Genomic DNA, 17,925 nt, shown 5'->3' on the forward strand with positions numbered 1-17,925 from the left:
AAATATATATTGTTTCTAAGAGACTCACTTTAAATTCTAAGACATAAGTAGACTGAAAGTGAAAGGATGGAATGAAAAATTCCATGCAAATAGTAACCAAAAACCTTTCAACAAAGAAAAAAAAGCTGAAGTGGCTTTAAGTATCACATAAAGCAGACGTCAAGTCAAAAACTGTTGAGGGACATATATGTATTTATAAAAGGGTTAATTCAGTAAGGTATAACAATTTTAATAAATATGCACCTAAAATCAGAGCCCCAAAATATGTGAAACAAATATTGATAGATTTGAAGTAAGAAATAGGTGGCTCTACATTGTAGATGAGCATTGTAAATGTGCAGATATTATGTACCCCAGAAAAGCCATGTTATTTTTCCTAATGCACTCTTGTGGGGGCAGACCTATTGTTTAGGGTAGAAACTTTGATTGGTTTGTTTCCATGGAGATGTGACATACCCAGTTGTGAATATGACCTTTTGATCAGATAGAGATATGACTCTGCCCATTTAAAGTGGCTATTGATTAGTTTACTGGAATTCTTTAAAAGGGAAAACATTTTTTTTAACTGATAGTATTTTTTATTTCACTTTTGAATATTTACACTTTTCCTGATTATTCCCTGTAAGATGAAACTAGAGCTGTGTAAAAGCCTTACACAAGTTTAGGCACATCAATAACCAGGGATTTTTCTTTTTTTGCTAGTCTATTTTCACAACCATGGGTGTTTGCTAGGCAATATAATCATCACAAAAGCAAACATTAGGCAGAATACTGGTAAGGAAAAACAAAGCAAGAGAGAGCTACCAGATATATAGACAGGTTCAGTTCCACATTCACTGTTGCATTTATCAAGTGCCAAGTATTAACTGCACATTTTTGTTTGGCTAGAAAGGAGGGATTTTTAAAAATTGTTTTTTCTTTTTTTTTGGTTTGTTTTAAATCAGTGCATGGATTTTTCTTTTCTTATTTTAGCAGATGGACAAACAGCTATATGGAATGTTAAAAGGTAGAGGGGTGACACTGGGAGACTGACAGGCCTGGCTGCTCCTTCCTCTCCCCACTGCCATGTATATGAACATCCCTGCATTACAGGGCCTTGTTTAACAGTTTTCTGAGAACTTAGCTGGAAGAGTACACTTGGGAGAACTGGTGACAGGTACTAACAAGCATTATCAAGGTTAGTCGAATTATAGGGAGAAATGGTGGATGTTTAAAATTACTTTTTTAATTCAAATCTTGGTAGAACTGAAGAATAACAAACGTGCTGAGAACTGAGGGAATAAAGAGCTATGGCACTGGCAGCTCTCCGCCATGTTTTGCAGCAACGCCTACTCACCCACAAGCTGCTTACTGACTTCTCTCACCACCCCCTCCCCAGGGTCCATCCCTGCTCATACGGTATTAAACAGTGAACAAAAATGAAGATAGAATTCCAAAAGAAAGAGGAGGCAGGACAGAATCCAGAGAGGGAAGAGAAAACCAAAGTCAATATTCATGAAGAACAGTGGGAAAGAATGTTGAGAGCTCAAAATTTTAAAGCTTCAAGCCAGGAAGAGTCCAAAAGATTTGAGTATTCAAGTGAAAGGCAATCTACTCTCTGCAGAATATTCTTAAAGGTATTATCCGGTGAGCAGATAGGACCGTTAAGACCAAGGCTTTCTTTTTCTTTAGCTCAATGGCTATAAGGAATGCAAATTCCACTACTGAAGCATAAGCTCCAAATTGGTAAGACGTTGCTGTAGGAAAGGGGGGTTAGTAATGTGTGTGTATAAAAAGCAACAGGACCTTTTCGATAACCCAGTTATCTTCCACAAAGAATGTTAATTTCAGGCTTCGACTTTCCTGAAAGGAAAACACTGTGAGCATCTGTGGTCATGAGCTTTTGAATAGAACAGCCTAAACTGGCCAAGTGTCTATAACCCCTGTACATCAGGCAGAATTACTGAGAATTCCTATTCAACTTGAATGCCAAATGACAGGTGTCTCACTCCGAGTCCCAACATCACAGCATCATCTCTATAACTTTCTGTACGACTTTACAACAGAATTATATTTCAGTGACTATTTTGGTATCAGATTAAACTTTCCAAAAAGTTACACATAATTCAGGTCTATTTTTTCTACCAATAAGCTTTCTGCTAAATTACAAAACCCCATAATCACAGTGTCAGCTTTTAAAAAAGTTAAACACATGGTAATTGTGTCAGTGTTAATCAAAATCAAATCTTTCAGGATGTTGTGGCATTTATGTGGACAATCCAAGTTTTAAATACAAACACCAGCTGTTTAACTCATGGACCACTTTTGCTAGGTTGAAGCTGTGAAAAATTGAAAGTCGATGTAAGATCCTTTTTTTTATTTTAAAGCATACAGAGGGATATGTGGAGGGCACAGAGTGCCACTGAATAGATCATGAAACACAAGAGACAAGAGGGAGAGTTCTCTCCCTCCCCAGCATTTCCTTCATCTCCCTGGTTTCCCGATGTCCACAGAGTCACAGTATCCCTAAATAAATGCGTGATCCGGGGGCTGTCTTTTTAAGATTCTTCATTCAGTGCATCCAATTCAGCAATTGCCTCATCAAATGCTGTTTTTGCCAGGTTGCAGTCCTTTCCAGGAGAATTTAGAATCTCATAGTAAAAGACTGAGAAATGAAATGCCAGGCCAAGTCGAATCGGGTACGTAGGCTGCATTTCCCTCTTACTAATTTCAAATGCTTCCTGGTAAGCCTGCTGGGAGCTCAGCACAGTGGTTTGTTTACTGTCTCCAGATGCCACCTCAGAAAGATATCTAAAATAATCTCCATTCATCTTCAAGTAGAGCACCTTACTATCTGGTTGTGTGGCGCTGGGAATGAGATATTTGTCCCGCAGCTCCACAGCACCATTGCAGATGTCCTGCAGATGCGTCTCTATCTTCTCACGGTACTCTGTGCACGTCTGCGGCTTCTTCTCATTTCTCTCGGTTTTTTGTTCAATGCTGGAGATGCCATGCCAGGAAGAGCGGTGGATGCCTATCACGTTCTTGTAGGCAACAGAGAGCAGATTTCTCTCTTCCTTTGAGAGTTCATGCCCCTGCTCCGTGGCTGCTGCCATATCATCCTAGCGCTCAGCCTGCTGGGCAGGTTTGGCTTTCTGTACCAGCTCACTTTTATCCATGGCCACTCTGTGGAGGGTTGCAAGAGGCAAAGCGCTGACGAGCGAAGCTTCCAGAGCTGTGACCTCTTCCTTCCCAAGTCTGCTGCTCAGGCAGCGGCAGCGGTGGTGGCTGCTGTATAGCCGGCCGCAGCTAACCAGGCTTGGGAAACTGCCGTGGCACTGGCCGCCAAGGGAAAGCATTTTAGAGAAAGCTCAGAGCCAACATAATGCAGACATTTGGAGTCACTTGGAGTGCCAACAGAGATGCTTAGATAACTAATACAGAGAAAGGTGAGACACAGACATTTGGAAATGCAGAAGTCCCAGAGAATGCCAGGTGCTGAGGAGCTGACAGAAGCTAAACAGGAATCAGAGCTCACGTCACCATGTGCCTTTCCATGAGATGCTAAGCTAAGAGATGAAACCCAGAGTTTTGTCCCGGAACAGTTAATCAGGACCAGTAGATGCCTAAAGAGAAAACCACTGGAATCAGAAGCTAAAGGCAATGGAATTGGGAACAAGGACCAACAGACACCAGCCATGTGCCTCCCCTGGTGACAAATATTCACTGAATGCCTTAATTTGGACAGTTTTATGGCTTTAGAACTGTAAACTTGTAGCTTAATAAATCCCTTTTATAAAGGCCAATCCATTTCTGATATATTGCATTCTAGCAGCTTTAGCAAATTAAAATATACATTAATAGTAGGAGATATTAACACCCCACTTTCAATAATAGATAGAACAACTAGACAGAAGATCAATAAGGAAATAGAAACTCTAAACCAACTAGACCTAACAGACATATATAGAGCACTTCACCCAACAGTAGTAGAACACACGTTCTTCTCTAGTGAACGTGGATCATTCTGCAGGATAGAACATATGTTAGGTCACAAGCAAGTCTCAGTAACTTCAAAAATGTAGAAATCAAACAAATTATCTCCCCAGACCACAGTGGAATGAAGCTAGAGATCAATCACAGTGAGAAAAGGAAAATTCACAAATACATGGAAATTAAACAACGAACGAGTCAAAGAAGAAATCACAAGAGCGATTCATCCTGAGGTGAATGAAAATGAAAATACAATGTACTTAAACAATAGGATGCAGCAAAGGCAAGGTTGAGAGGGAAATTTATATCTTTAAATGCTTATATCAAAAGAGAAGAAAGTTCAGTAACCTAGCATCACAACTGGGAGAACCACACACCTGCAACAACAAACTAAACCCAAAGTGAGCAAAAGTAAGAACGTAAAGAGTAAAGTGGTGATATATGAAATAGAGGATAAAAAATAATATAATAAATTAAACCAAAAGCTGGTTCTTTGAAAATATCGATAAAGCCAAAAAACTTTTAGCTAGACTGATGTGGTAGCTTAAATTAAATACCCCAGAAAAAAATATATTCTTAATATTAATCCCATTTCTGTGAGTAAATAGGACCCTATGCCATTGTAAATAGGACCTTTCAGAGGTGTAAGTTTTAGTTAAAAAGTGGGAAACTGAATAAAGATGGGCCTTAATTCCATAACTAGAGGCCTTATAAAAAGAGAAAACCAGGTGGAGGAGGTAGAAGCCAGATGCCAAGGGAAAGCAATGGAACCTAAGGATTTCCAACCACCTGTAACACTACTGTCCTAGCAGGAACAGCCTCTGAAACCATGAGACAGTAAGTTCCCATCATTTAAGCCAAATCCACTGTAAGGTATTAGTCATAGCAGCCAAGAAATTAAGACAATAGACAAAGAAAAAAGAGAAAGCATGCAAATAACTAAAATCATAAATGAAAGTGGGTATATTACTATCAAAGCCACAACTGGAAAACAAGGATTTTAAGAGGATATTATAAATAATTGTAGGCCAACAAATTAGATAGTCTAGATGAAATGGACAAATTTCTAGAAACACACAAATTACCTAAGCTGAATCAGGAAGAAATAGAAGACCTCCATATCCAATAACAAGTAAAGAGGTTTTATCGGTAATCAAAATCTCCCAAGAAAGAATAGTCCAGGACCTAGATGGCTTCACTGGAAAATTTTATCAATAACCCAAAGGAGAATTACTACCAATCTTGCTCAAACTTATCCAAAAATTTCAAGGGGAGGGAACGCTTCCTAACTCGTTCTATGAGGCCAGTAGCACCGTGACACCAAAGCCAGATAAAGATGCCACAAGAAAATAAAATTACAAATCAATATCCTTTTTGAATGTAGATGCAAAAATCCTCAACAAAATACTAGCACACTAAATCTAACAGCATACTAAAAGAATTACATACTATTATGTAGTGGGATTTATCATGGGAATGCAGGAGTGATTAAACATAAGAAGATCAACAAATGTGATACACCACATTAATAGATTGAAGGGAAGAAAAAACCCACATAATCATTTCAATTGATGTAGAAAAGGTGTTTGAAAAAATCCAACACCACTTCTTGATAAAAACAGCCAGAAAACTGGAAACAGAAGGAAACTTCCTCAAAATGATACAGGGCATATATGAAAAACCCATATCTAACATACTTAACGGTGAAAGAGAGGATCAGGAACAAGACAAGAATGTTCACATCACTACTGTTACTCAACACTGAACTGGAAGTTATAGCCATATCAATAAGATAAGAAAAATAAAAGACATGCCAGTTTGAATCTGTTGTGAACCCCAGAAAAGTCAAGTTCTTTAATGCTCATTCAATATTGCTGGGTGGGAGCTTTATGATTATTCATGGACATGTGACCCACCCACTTGTGGGTGGTAGTTTTGATTAAATGGTTTCCATGGAGATGTGTCTCCATCCATTCAAGGTGGGGTTGCTTACTGGAGCCCCTTAAGAGGGAATTACTGGTGCCTGCCCATGCAAAAAAAAAAAAAAAAAAAAAGAAGAGGAAAGTATTTGGAAAAAGCCTTAGAGCCACAGAGTCCAAGCAGCCAGAGACCTTTGGAGATGAAGAAGGAAAATGCCCCTGGGGGAGTGTCATGAAACAAGAACCCAAGAGAGGAATCTAGCAGACATCACTATGTGCCCTTACAACCGAGAGTGAAACCCTGAACTTCACCGGCCTTTCTTGCATACAGGTAGCCTCTTGTTGGTGCCATAATTGGGACATTTCTATAGTCTTGCTTTAATTTGATCATTTTCACAGCCTTAGAACATGTATACTTGCAACTAAATAAATTCCCCTTTTTAAAAGCCATTCCATTTCTGTTATATCACATTCTGTCAGCTTGCGAAATAGAACAAAAGACATCCAAACTGGAAAGGAAAAATTAAACTCTCCTTACCTTCAGATGATGTGATTGTAAATATAGAAAATCCCTCCAAAGTCTACACCACAGCTAATGTTGTGCAATCTGTGTACAGTGAACAATCTGAAGAAGAAATCAAGAATAATTCCATTTACAATAGTAACTAAAAGAATCAAATACCTAAGAATAAATTTAACTGATGATATAAAGGACTTTTATAGAGAAAACTACAAACCATGTCAAAAGAGTGGAACATGACATCCTGGGGTGAAAGTCTCCCTGGCAGGGTGGAAGATGACTCCCAGGGATGAGTCTGGCCCTGGCACTATGGGATCAGCAATGCCGTACTGACCAAAAGGGGGAAATGAAGTGCAACAAATAATGTTATCAGTGGCTGAGAGTGTTCAAGTAGAGTCGTGAGGTTACTCTGGAGGTCACTCTTACGCAAACTTCAGTTAGACATTGCTATCTACCATAACTTGTCAAACCGCAACTAAGATCATTCTTCTTAATCCTAAAGAATACCTAGGGCATTATGTAAAATTCTAAAAAGGTTCCATGCACTAGGGAAAATTTCCAGAAACCTGCAACCTTCAGATGGGTCCCTGGGCCAGATAAGTTCTGAAATGCAGAGGGGCCAACCCCTCCAGAACATCAACTAGTTCCATCCCCGAATCCCATATCATCGATAGTCTCTTTCAACATGAAAAAGTTAGAATGAGCATAGCCCAAATTCTCCTAAAGAGTGGGAGAAAGATCAAAGGTGACAGTGGAGTTATACAGAGAAGGTAGGGTTTAACAGATGAGTATGAGTGCTGAATCATTATACTGATATTTCTTTTAGTCTCCGGTACCTTTGAGCAGCTAGGAGTAAAAACCTGAAATTGTAGAATTGTAACCCATGCCAAACTCTGAAATCTGTTCTACAACTAATTGTTGCAATGTACTTTGAAATTTATTGTGCTTGTTTTTTGTATATATGTTACTTTTCACAAAAAAGAAAAAAGTCAATCATGATGATAAATGTGCAGCTATATGATGATATTGTGACCCATTGATTAACACTTTGGATGATTACATGATATGGAAATATATAATATGTATCTATAAAAATAAATAAAAGAAGGAAAACATTGCCAAAAGAAATTAAAGAAGATCTAAATAGATGGAAGGTCATTCAGTATTTGTGGATTAGAAGACTTAATATAATTAAGATGTCCATTCTATCCAAAGTGATTTACAGATTCAATGCAAGCCCAATGAAAATTCCAATAGCCTTTTTTTTGCAGAAATGGAAAAATTAATCATCAAATTCATACAAAAATGTAAGGGACCCAGAATAGCCAAATCAATTTTGTAAAGGAAGAACAAAGTTGGAGGATTCATACTTCTTGATTTTAAAACTGATTTCAAAACCACGGTAAACAAAACAGTATGGTGTTGACACAAAGACATATAGGCCAAAGGAACCAAACTGAGAGTTAGAAATAAATCCTCACATCTACACCCAACTGATTTTTTAAAAAATTATTTTTATTTTAATGTAATTTTATTGATATGTATATTATATATTCACATACCATGTATTCATCCAAAGTGGACAATCAGTGGCTCACAGTATCATCATATAGCTGTGCACTCAGCATCAGAATTGGCTTTTTTTGTGTGTGAAAAATAATGTATATACAAAAAAGCAATAAATTTCAAATCATATTGCAACAATTAGTTGTAGAACAGATTTCGGAGTTTGGTATGGGTTACAATCCCAGTATTTTAGGTTTTTACTTCTAGCTGCTCCAAGACACTGGAGACTAAAGAGAAATATCAATATAAAAGTCCAACAATCATACTCATTTGTTAAACTCTGCCTTCTTTGTATAACTCCACCATTTCTTTCGATCTTTCTCCCATTCTTTAGGGGTATTTGGGCTATGTCCATTCTAATTTTTCATGTTAGAAAGGTCTGTCAGTACTGTGGGACAGGGGGATGGAACTAGTTGATGTTTTGGAGAGGCTGACCCCTCTGCATTTCGGGACTTATCTTATCCAGGGAACCATCTGGAGGTTGTAGTTTTCTGGAAAGTAGCCTTAGCGCATGGAACCTTTGTAGAATCTCAAATAAAGCCCTAAGTGTTATTTAGGGTTGGCAGGAATGGTTTTGGTTAGGTTTTGGCAAATCATGATAGGTAGCAATGTCTAACTGAAGCTTCTGTGAAAGTAGCCTCTCAACTCTATTTGAACTCTCTCAGTCACTGATACCTTATTTGTTACATTTCTTTCCCCCTTTTTGGTCAGGAAGGCTTTGTTGATCCCATTGTGGCAGGGCCAGGCTCATCCCTGGGAGTTATATCCCATGTTGCCAAGAGACTTTCACCCTTGGATGTCATGTCCCATATAGGGGGAAAGGTAATTATTTCATTTGTAGAATTGGACTTAAAAAGAGAGAAGTATGGTGAATTAATTTAAAAAATATTTTTACTGTACACAACAAGCAAACATACAAACATTCTTGACATACAAAAACATTCTATATATGATGTACAATCAATGGCTCACAATATCATTACATGGTTGTGTATTCAACACCATGATCATTTTTTTGAACATTTGTATCTCTCCAGAAAAGAAAAAAATAATAATAAAAGAACTCATATATGCCATACCCCTTACTCCTCTTTCTCATTGACCACTAGTATTTCAATGTACTCAATTTATTTTAACCTATGTTCCTCCTATTATTTATTTTTATTCATATTTTTTACTCATCCGTCCATACTGAAGATAAAAAGAGCATCAGACACAAGGTTTTCACAATCATACGGTCACATTGCAAAAGCTATATCATTATACAATTATCTTCAAGAAACATAGCTACTGGAACACAGCTCTACAGTTTCAGGCCCTTCCCTCTAGCCACTCTAATACACCATAAACTAAAAAGGGGATATATATATATATATATATATATATATATATATATATATATATAATGCATAAGAATAACTTCCAAGATAACCTCTTGACTCTGTTTGAAATTGCTCAGCCACTGACACTTAATTTTGTCTCATTTCTCTCTTCTCCTTTTTGGTTGAGAAGGTTTCCTCAATCCCTTTATGATGAGGTTTACACTCCTAGGAGTTATGTCCCACATAGAGAGGAGACGGCAGTGAGTTTGCTTGTCATGTCAGTTTAGAGAGAGAGGCCAGATCTGAGCAACAAAAAAGGTTCTTTGGGGGTGACTCTTGGGCTTAATTTTAATTGGGTTTGCCTATCCTTTGCAGGGATAAGTTTCATAAGGGCAAATCCCAAGATCAAGGGCTCTGGCCAATTGATTTTTTTTTGTTTTGCTTGGGTAGGCACCGGAATCGAACCCGGGTCTCCGGCAAGGCAGGCAAGAACTCTGCCTGCTGAGCCCCCATGGCGCACCCCCAGTTGATTTTTAACAAGGATGTCAAGCCCACTCATTGGAGAAAAATAGCCTCTGCAACAAATGGTGCTGGGAAAATGAAACTACAATACTCCTAGAAGAAAACATGTGGAAGAAGCATCAGGATCTTATAGTAGGCAATGAATTCTTAGATTTTCCACCAAAATGAGAATTTATCCAAGTTAAAATCTACTATGAATTCAAGGATATCAAGAAAGTTAGTGGATTTCTGATACATGACAGAACATGGATGAAACTTGAGGACATCATGTTAAGTGAAATAAGCCAGACACAGAAGGACAAATACTGCATCATCTCACTTATATGAAATAATTAGAATATCCAAATTCATAGGATCAGAAATTAGAATAAGCATTACCAGGGGCAAGGATGGGAGTAGGAATGGGAAGTTAATTTTTAATTAGTGCAGTTTCTGTCTGGAGTGATGGAAAAGTCTTCGTATTGGATGGTGTGCCAGTTTGAAACTATTAGGTAGCCCCAGAAAAGCCATGTTTTAATGCTGATCCAATCTTTGGTGGCAGCCATTTCTTTTAATCCTGATTCAACATCGTAAATTAGAAACTTTTGATTAGATTACCTCCAGGGAGGTTTGATGCCCCCAATTGTGGGTGTGGCCTTTTGATTAGATGGAGATGTGACTCTGCCCATTCAGAGTGGGTCTTGATTAGTTTACTGGAGCCCTTTAAGAGAGGAAACATTTTGGAGAAAGCTTCAGTGCTCCCACAGCCAGAGAAGAAAGAAAATGCTCTCTGGGGAAGCTGCTTGAAGCAAGAAGCCATAGATCCCAGCAGGTGCCAGCCTCTTGCCTTCCTAGCTGACAGAGGTGTTCCAGACTTGTTGGCCTTTCTTGAGTCAATGTATCTTTCCCTGGATGCCTTAGTGTGGACATTTTAGAACTGTGAACTTGCAACTTAATAATTTCCCTTTATGAAAGCCAATCCATTTGTAATTACAATAACATTGGTCTGTCAATTATAATACATATAGCATTTTAATGCAAAATGTTAACAATAGTGAAAAGTGGTGTATGAGTGTGTAAAGAGGGCTATATTTGAATGTGCTTTTGTATGATTTTATATGATTTTCTGTACATTTATTACTGCTCTAAAATAAATTTTTAAAAGGGAAATATTTCTCTGACGCACTCAAAAAAGCAGCAACAACAACTGAAAAACAAGACAAAGAAAGAAACTCTCAGACCTGGACCTGTTCAGTCCCTACCTTCAGGAGTTGTCTCATGATGTCTGGGGTTGGGGCTCAAGGGAAGAGTGACCCCTTCCTAAATTTTGAGGTGGGAATTGCTGATCATCTGTATTCCGTACTCTCTTCTATTCCTCTCTAGGTTTTATATCCCCCTTCTGACTTTCAGGGCTCATTTATTGCCCTGGTCCCAAAGGACTGTCTGAGAAATGAGTACACTAAGGGACTGGGGACACCAATGGTCCCACATCCTTCCCAGGGGTATTTGGCTTGAGGGCAATACTTGAACAGAAGGATAAATCTTTCGGAAAAATCTCAGAGCTAATGACTGGCAAGTGGAGGGAATAATACTGGCAATACAAGGAACTGTGTTGTTATTTAGGCAAATCCATTTACTCTCCAGGACAGCATTTTTTTAAACCAATTTTATTCATATACCATACAATCCATCCTACATGTACAATCAACAGCTCTTTGTATGTCAATCTGTGGACATTTTCATTTCTTCTGAAGACAAAAAAATTCCATATTCTTTGTATCCCCCTACTGACAGTTAGTTTTGGTATGGTGTCTTCGTTACAGTTCATGAAAGAATATTACAATGTCAATATACATATTTTAAATTTTTATTAATAAAACCAATCAACATACAACACGAACATTCTTTTTTTTTGTATATTCACTATCATGATCATTTCTTAGAACATTTACATCAATTCAGAAAAAGAAATAAAAAGAAAATAGAAAAAAATTCATACATACCATACCCCTTATCCCTCCCTTTCTTTGATCACTAGCATTTCAATCTACTAAATTTATTTTAACATTTGTTCCCTTTATTATTTATTTACTTTTAATCCATATGTTTTACTCATCTATCAATAAGGTAGCTAAAAGGAACATCAGACACAAGGTTTTCACAATCACACAGTCACATTGCAAAAGCTATATCATTATACAATCATCTTCAAGAAACATGGCTACTGGAACACAGTTCTACATTTTCAGGCAGTTCCCTCCAGACTCTCTGTTATACCTTAACTAAAAAGGTGATATCTGTTTAATGTATAAGAATAACCTCCAGGATAACCTCTAGACTCTGTTTGGAATCTCTCAGACACTTTATTTTGTCTCATTTCTTTCTTCCCCCTTTCAGTCGAGAAGGTTTTCTCAATCCCTTGGTGCTGAGTCCCAGCTCATTCTAGGATTTCTGTCCCATGTTGCCAGGAAGGTCCACATCCCTGGGAGTCATGTCCCACGTAGAGAGGGGGAGGGCAGTGAGTTTGCTTGTCTTGTTAGCTGAGAGAGAGAGAAGCCATGTCTGAGCAACAAAAGAGGTTCTCTTCGGGGTGACTCTTGGGCCTAATTTTAAGTAGGCTTAGCCTATCCTTTGTGGGGTTAAGTTTCATATGAACAAACCCCAAGATTGAAGGCTCAGCCTATTGCTTTTGTTGTCCCTGCTGCTTGTGAGAATATCAAGAATTCTCCACTTGGGGAAGTTGAATTTTCCCCTGTTCTCACCATTCCCCCAAGGGGACTTTGCAAATACTTTTTATTCACTGTTCAAATCACTCTGGGATTTATCAGGGCATCACTCTGGACAAACCTACAAAATTTTATGCCTTATTCAAGGTTCCATGTACTATGGTGTTCAATACAATGTCAATATTAACTATAGACTTTGTTTATATTAATTGTATTCCCCTCCCATAACATCTCATTAATTAACTTCTTAGAATACCTGTATGTTTGTTCTAGTTCATGTAAGGACTTTCTTATATTTGTACAATTAACCACCATCATTGATTACTATTGGTTTTGCTAAGTTATACATCTCACTTTTTATCTGCTGGCTTTCCTTCTGGTGACATACATGAATCTAGCCTTCCTCTTCCAACCGTACTTACACTCAGCTTTGTTAAATACATTTACAGCATTGTGCTACCATCACACAGTATTGCGCTATCCATTTCCAAACCTTTACAGTTAACCTTACTGAACATTCTGTACTCCTTAAGCATTGATTGCCCAATCTTTGTCTTCTTTCTATCTCCTGATAACCTATGCTCTGAAATTTAATTCTCAGAGTTTCTTCGTTATAGTTAGTTAACATTAGTAAGACTATACAATGTTTGTTCTTTTGTTTCTGGCTTATTTTGCTCAACACAATGTTCTCAAGGTTCATTTACATTGCTGTATGCATCACCACTTCATTCCTTTCTGTGGTCACAGAATAGCGTTTTAACTTAGGTCATATTACTTTCCCTGTGTTACAGATGAGGAAATTGAGAGAGCAAGAGGTGAAGTAACTTGCCCAAGATGGCACAATTAGAAGAGTGGCAGAGCCAGATTTCAAACCCATAGCATCTGGATAAAGGGTCTGAGCCCTAACCACTATGGTGTGCTCCTTCCTGTGACCTGGTGCCCTGACAGAGCTCTCTGTGTGTCTGGTGCTCCCTCATCTTGGTTAGGGAGGTTTAGGTTAGGGACTTCCAGAGTAGGGACAAAGAAACCTGAGCACTGAAGAAACATCCACAGGCATGGGGAGCAATGCAGCATGCAGCTGGGAGGGGCTGAGATAGTAAGACAGGTTCAAGCTCTGGTCCTCTGCACTTCCGCGTAAGCTCTATGCAATTCAGTTCTGACTAAAACTCCCTGGAGTTAGGCCAGACTCCACAGTGAAGGGCAATCCTCTGCAAGATTCCTCTACAGCTACCAGTGGCAAGTTCACGCACTCAGGCCACCTGCACTTCTGACCAGCTGGTCATAAATTCAGGGGTTCTCACCACCCCCTTTAGGTTCAGTAATTCACTAGAGTGACACATAGAACTCAGGAAAGTATTTTTTGATTTCAGGAATTTATTTTATCTAATATTACTATAACTGCCTATACTTTTTAAAAAGAAAGAAAAAAAGCAATAATTTTCAAAACACACTTCAACAAGCAGCTACAGAACAGTTCCCAGAGTTTGTCATGGGCTACCATGCCCTCAGCTCAGATTTTACTTCTAGTTGCTCCAAAACACTGGCTTAATCAGTCATAATAATGGAATTATACAGTATCTGTTACAGTACCTGTCCTTTTGTGTCTGACTTACTTAACTCAGCATTATGTCCTTAAGATTCATCCACATTGTGATATGTTCCAGGACATCATTTTGTCTAAATGCTGCCTAATATTCTATTGTATGTATATACCACATTTTGCTTATCTACTCATCTGTTGATGGGCACCTGGATTGTTTCCATTTCTTGGCAACTGTGAATAGTGCAACTATGAACATCAGTGTGCAAATGTCTGTTCGTGCATCTGCCCTCAACTCTTCTTGGTATACACAGAGTATTGATATTACCAGGTCATAGGGCAACCCAATATTTAGTTTTATGAGGAATTGCCAAGCGGATTTCCACAGTGGCTGAACCATTGCACATTCCCACCAACAGTGAATACCTGTTTCAATTTCTCTGCATCCTCTCCAACATTTATAGTTTCCTGTTTGTTTAATAGCAGCCATTCATAGGTGTGGAGTGATACCTCATTGTCATTTTAATTTACATTTCGCTTTTAGCCAGTGAAGATGAGTAGTTCTTCATGTGCTTTTTAGCCATCTGTATTTGCTTTTCAGAAAAGTGTCTGTTCATTTCCTCTGCCTATTTTATAATTGGGTCGGTTGTTCTTTTGTTGGTGAGCTGTATAATTTCTTTATGTACACAGGATATCAAGCCTTTTTCAAATATGTGGTTTCCAAATATTTTCTCCCATTGAGTTGGCTGCCTCTTCATCTTTTTAACAAAGTCCTTTGAGGCATATTGATGTTAAGGCGTTCCTATCTGTCTATTTTTTCTTTCACAGCTTGTGCTTTAGATGTAAAGTTTATGAAGCTACCTCCTATTACTAGATCTTGAAGATGTTTCCCTACATTTTTTTCAAGAAGTTTTACGGTACTGGCTCTTACATTTAGGTCTTTGATACATTTTGAGTTAATTTTTGTATAGGGTACAAGGTAGGGGTCCTCTTTCATTATTTTGGCTATTGAAATTTAGTTCTCCCACACGGATTTATTGAATTCTATCCCAATTCAGTGGTTTTGGGGGCCTTACCAAAGATCAAACATCCATAAACTTGGTGGTCAATTCCTCCACTCTCGATTCTATTCCACTGGTCAGTCCTTCTGTCATTGTGTCAGTAACATGCTGTTTTGACCACTGTGGCTTTATAGTAAGCTTTAAAGTCAGGAAGTGATAGACCTCCCACTTTGCTTTTCTTTTTTAGGATATCTTTAGTTACTCAAGGTCTCTTTACCTTCCATATAAATTTGATAGACATTTTTTCCAAGTCTTCAAAGTAAGTTGTTGGGATTTTTGTTGGCATTGCATTGAATCTGTAAATTAGTTTGGGTAGAATTGACATCTTGACAATATTCAACCTTCCTATCCATGAACGTGGAATATTTTTCCATCTATTTAGGTCATTTTTTATTTCTTTTAGCAATTTTTTGTAATTTTCTGTGTATAAGTCCTTGATATCCCTGGTTAGGCTTATTCCTAGATACCTAATTCTTCTGGTTTCTATTCTGAATGGAATTTTTTCCTTAGTTGTCACCTCAGATAGGTCATTGCTTGTGCATAGAAACATTACTGCTTTTTGTACATTAATCTTGTATCCTGCCACTTTGCTGAATTTGTTTATTAGCTCAAGTAGTTTTACTGTAGATTTCTCAAGGTTTTCTAAGTATAGGATCATGTCATCTGCAAATAATGAAAGTTTCACTTTTTCCCTTCCTATCTGGATGCCTTTTATTTATTTTTCCTGTCTAATTGCTCCAGCTAGTAATTCTAATACAATGTTGAATAATTGTGATGACAATGGGCATCCTTGCCTTGTCCTGGATCTCAAGAGGAATGCTTTCATTTTCTCACCATTAAGTATGATGCTGGCTATGGATTTTTTATATATGCCCTTTATGATATTGGGAAAGTTTCCTTTGGTGCCCAACTTTTGAAGTGTTTTAGCAGGAAAGAATGCTAGATTTTGTCAAATACTTTTTCAGCATCAATTGATATGATCATGTGATTTTTCCTTTTGATTTGTTAATGTGTTGTATTATGTTTATTGATTTTCTTATGTTGAACCACCCTTGCATTCCTGGTATGAATCCCACTTGACCATGGTGTATAATTCTTTTAATTTGGGATTGAACACGACTTGCTAGTATTTTGTTAAGAATTTTCCCATCTATGTTCATTAGGGACATTGATCTGAGTTTTCTTTTCATGTATCATCTTTATCTGATTTTGGTATTAGAGTGATGTTAGCTTCAAAAATGAGTTAAGTAACATTCCTTTTTCTTCAATTTTTTTGGAGAGTTTGAGCAGGATTGGTGACAGTTCTTTTTGGAAAGTTTGATAAATTTCTCCTGTGAAGCCAGGTCCTGGGCTTTTTTTTTTTTTTTTCTTTCTTTTTTTTTTTTTCAGTTTTTTTTTTCTTTTTTTATTTTTTATTAACGGAAAGAAAAAAAAAAGAAATTAACACAACATTTAGAAATCATACCATTCTACATATGCACTCAGTAATTCTTAACATCATCACATAGATGCATGATCATTGTTTCTTAGTACATTTGCATCGGTTTAGAGGAACTAGCAACACAACAGAAAAAGATATAAAATGTTAATATAAAGAAAAGAAATAAAAGTAGTAGTAATAGTAAAAAACAACAACAACAAACAAACCAACAAGCAAACAAAAACAAAAAAAACCCTATAGCTCAGATGCAGCTTCATTCAGTATTTTAACATGATTACTTTACAATTAGGTATTATTGTGCTGTCCATTTTTGAGTTTTTGTATCTAGTCCTGTTGCACAGTCTGTATCCCTTCAGCTTCAATTACCCGTTGTCTTACCCTGTTTCTAATTCCTGCTGAACTCTGTTACCAATGAAATATTTCAAGTTTATTCTCGAATGTCCGTTCACATCAGTGGGACCATACAGTATTTGTCCTTTAGTTTTTGGCTGGATTCACTCAGCATAATATTCTCTAGGTCCATCCATGTTATTACATGCTTCATAAGTTTATCTTGTCTTAAAGCTGCATAATATTCCATCGTATGTATATACCACAGTTTGTTTAGCCACTCTTCTGTTGATGGAGATTTTGGCTGTTTCCATCTCTTTGCAATTGTAAATAACGCTGCTATAAACATTGGTGTGCAAATGTCCTTTTGTGTCTTTGCCCTTAAGTCCTTTGAGTAGATACCTAGCAATGGTATTGCTGGGTCGTATGGCAATTCTATATTCAGCTTTTTGAGGGACTGCCAAACTGCCTTCCACAGTGGTTGCACCCTTTGACATTCCCACCAACAGTGGATAAGTGTGCCTCTTTCTCCGCATCCTCTCCAGCACTTGTCATTTTCTGTTTTGTTGATAATGGCCATTCTGGTGGGTGTGAGATGATATCTCATTGTGGTTTTGATTTGCATTTCTCTAATGGCCAGGGACATTGAGCATCTCTTCATGTGCCTCTTGGCCATCCGTATTTCTTCTTCTGGTAGGTGTCTGTTTAAGTCTTTTTCCCATTTTGTAATTGGGTTGGCTGTCTTTTTGTTGTTGAGTTGAATAATCTCTTTATAAATTCTGGATACTAGACCTTTATCTGATATGTCGTTTCCAAATATTGTCTCCCATTGTGTAGGCTGTCTTTCTACTTTCTTGATGAAGTTCTCTGATGCACAAAAGTGTTTAATTTTGAGGAGCTCCCATTTATTTATTTCCTTCTTCAGTGTTCTTGCTTTAGGTTTAAGGTCCATAAAACCACCTCCAGTTGTAAGATCCATAAGATATCTCCCAACATTTTCCTCTAACTGTTTTATGGTCTTAGACCT

The 17,925-nt window shown here is 37.6% G+C and overlaps 1 pseudogene; it reads right to left on the reverse strand.

Moving 5' to 3' along the window:
* Positions 1-2,537: 2,537 nt before the first annotated feature.
* LOC143679023 (14-3-3 protein beta/alpha pseudogene) lies at positions 2,538-3,095 on the reverse strand (annotated as a pseudogene).
* Between the last annotated feature and the right edge of the window lie 14,830 nt (positions 3,096-17,925).

The sequence above is a fragment of the Tamandua tetradactyla genome, chromosome 4, assembly GCF_023851605.1.
Source record: "Tamandua tetradactyla isolate mTamTet1 chromosome 4, mTamTet1.pri, whole genome shotgun sequence".
Lineage (NCBI taxonomy): Eukaryota > Metazoa > Chordata > Mammalia > Pilosa > Myrmecophagidae > Tamandua > Tamandua tetradactyla.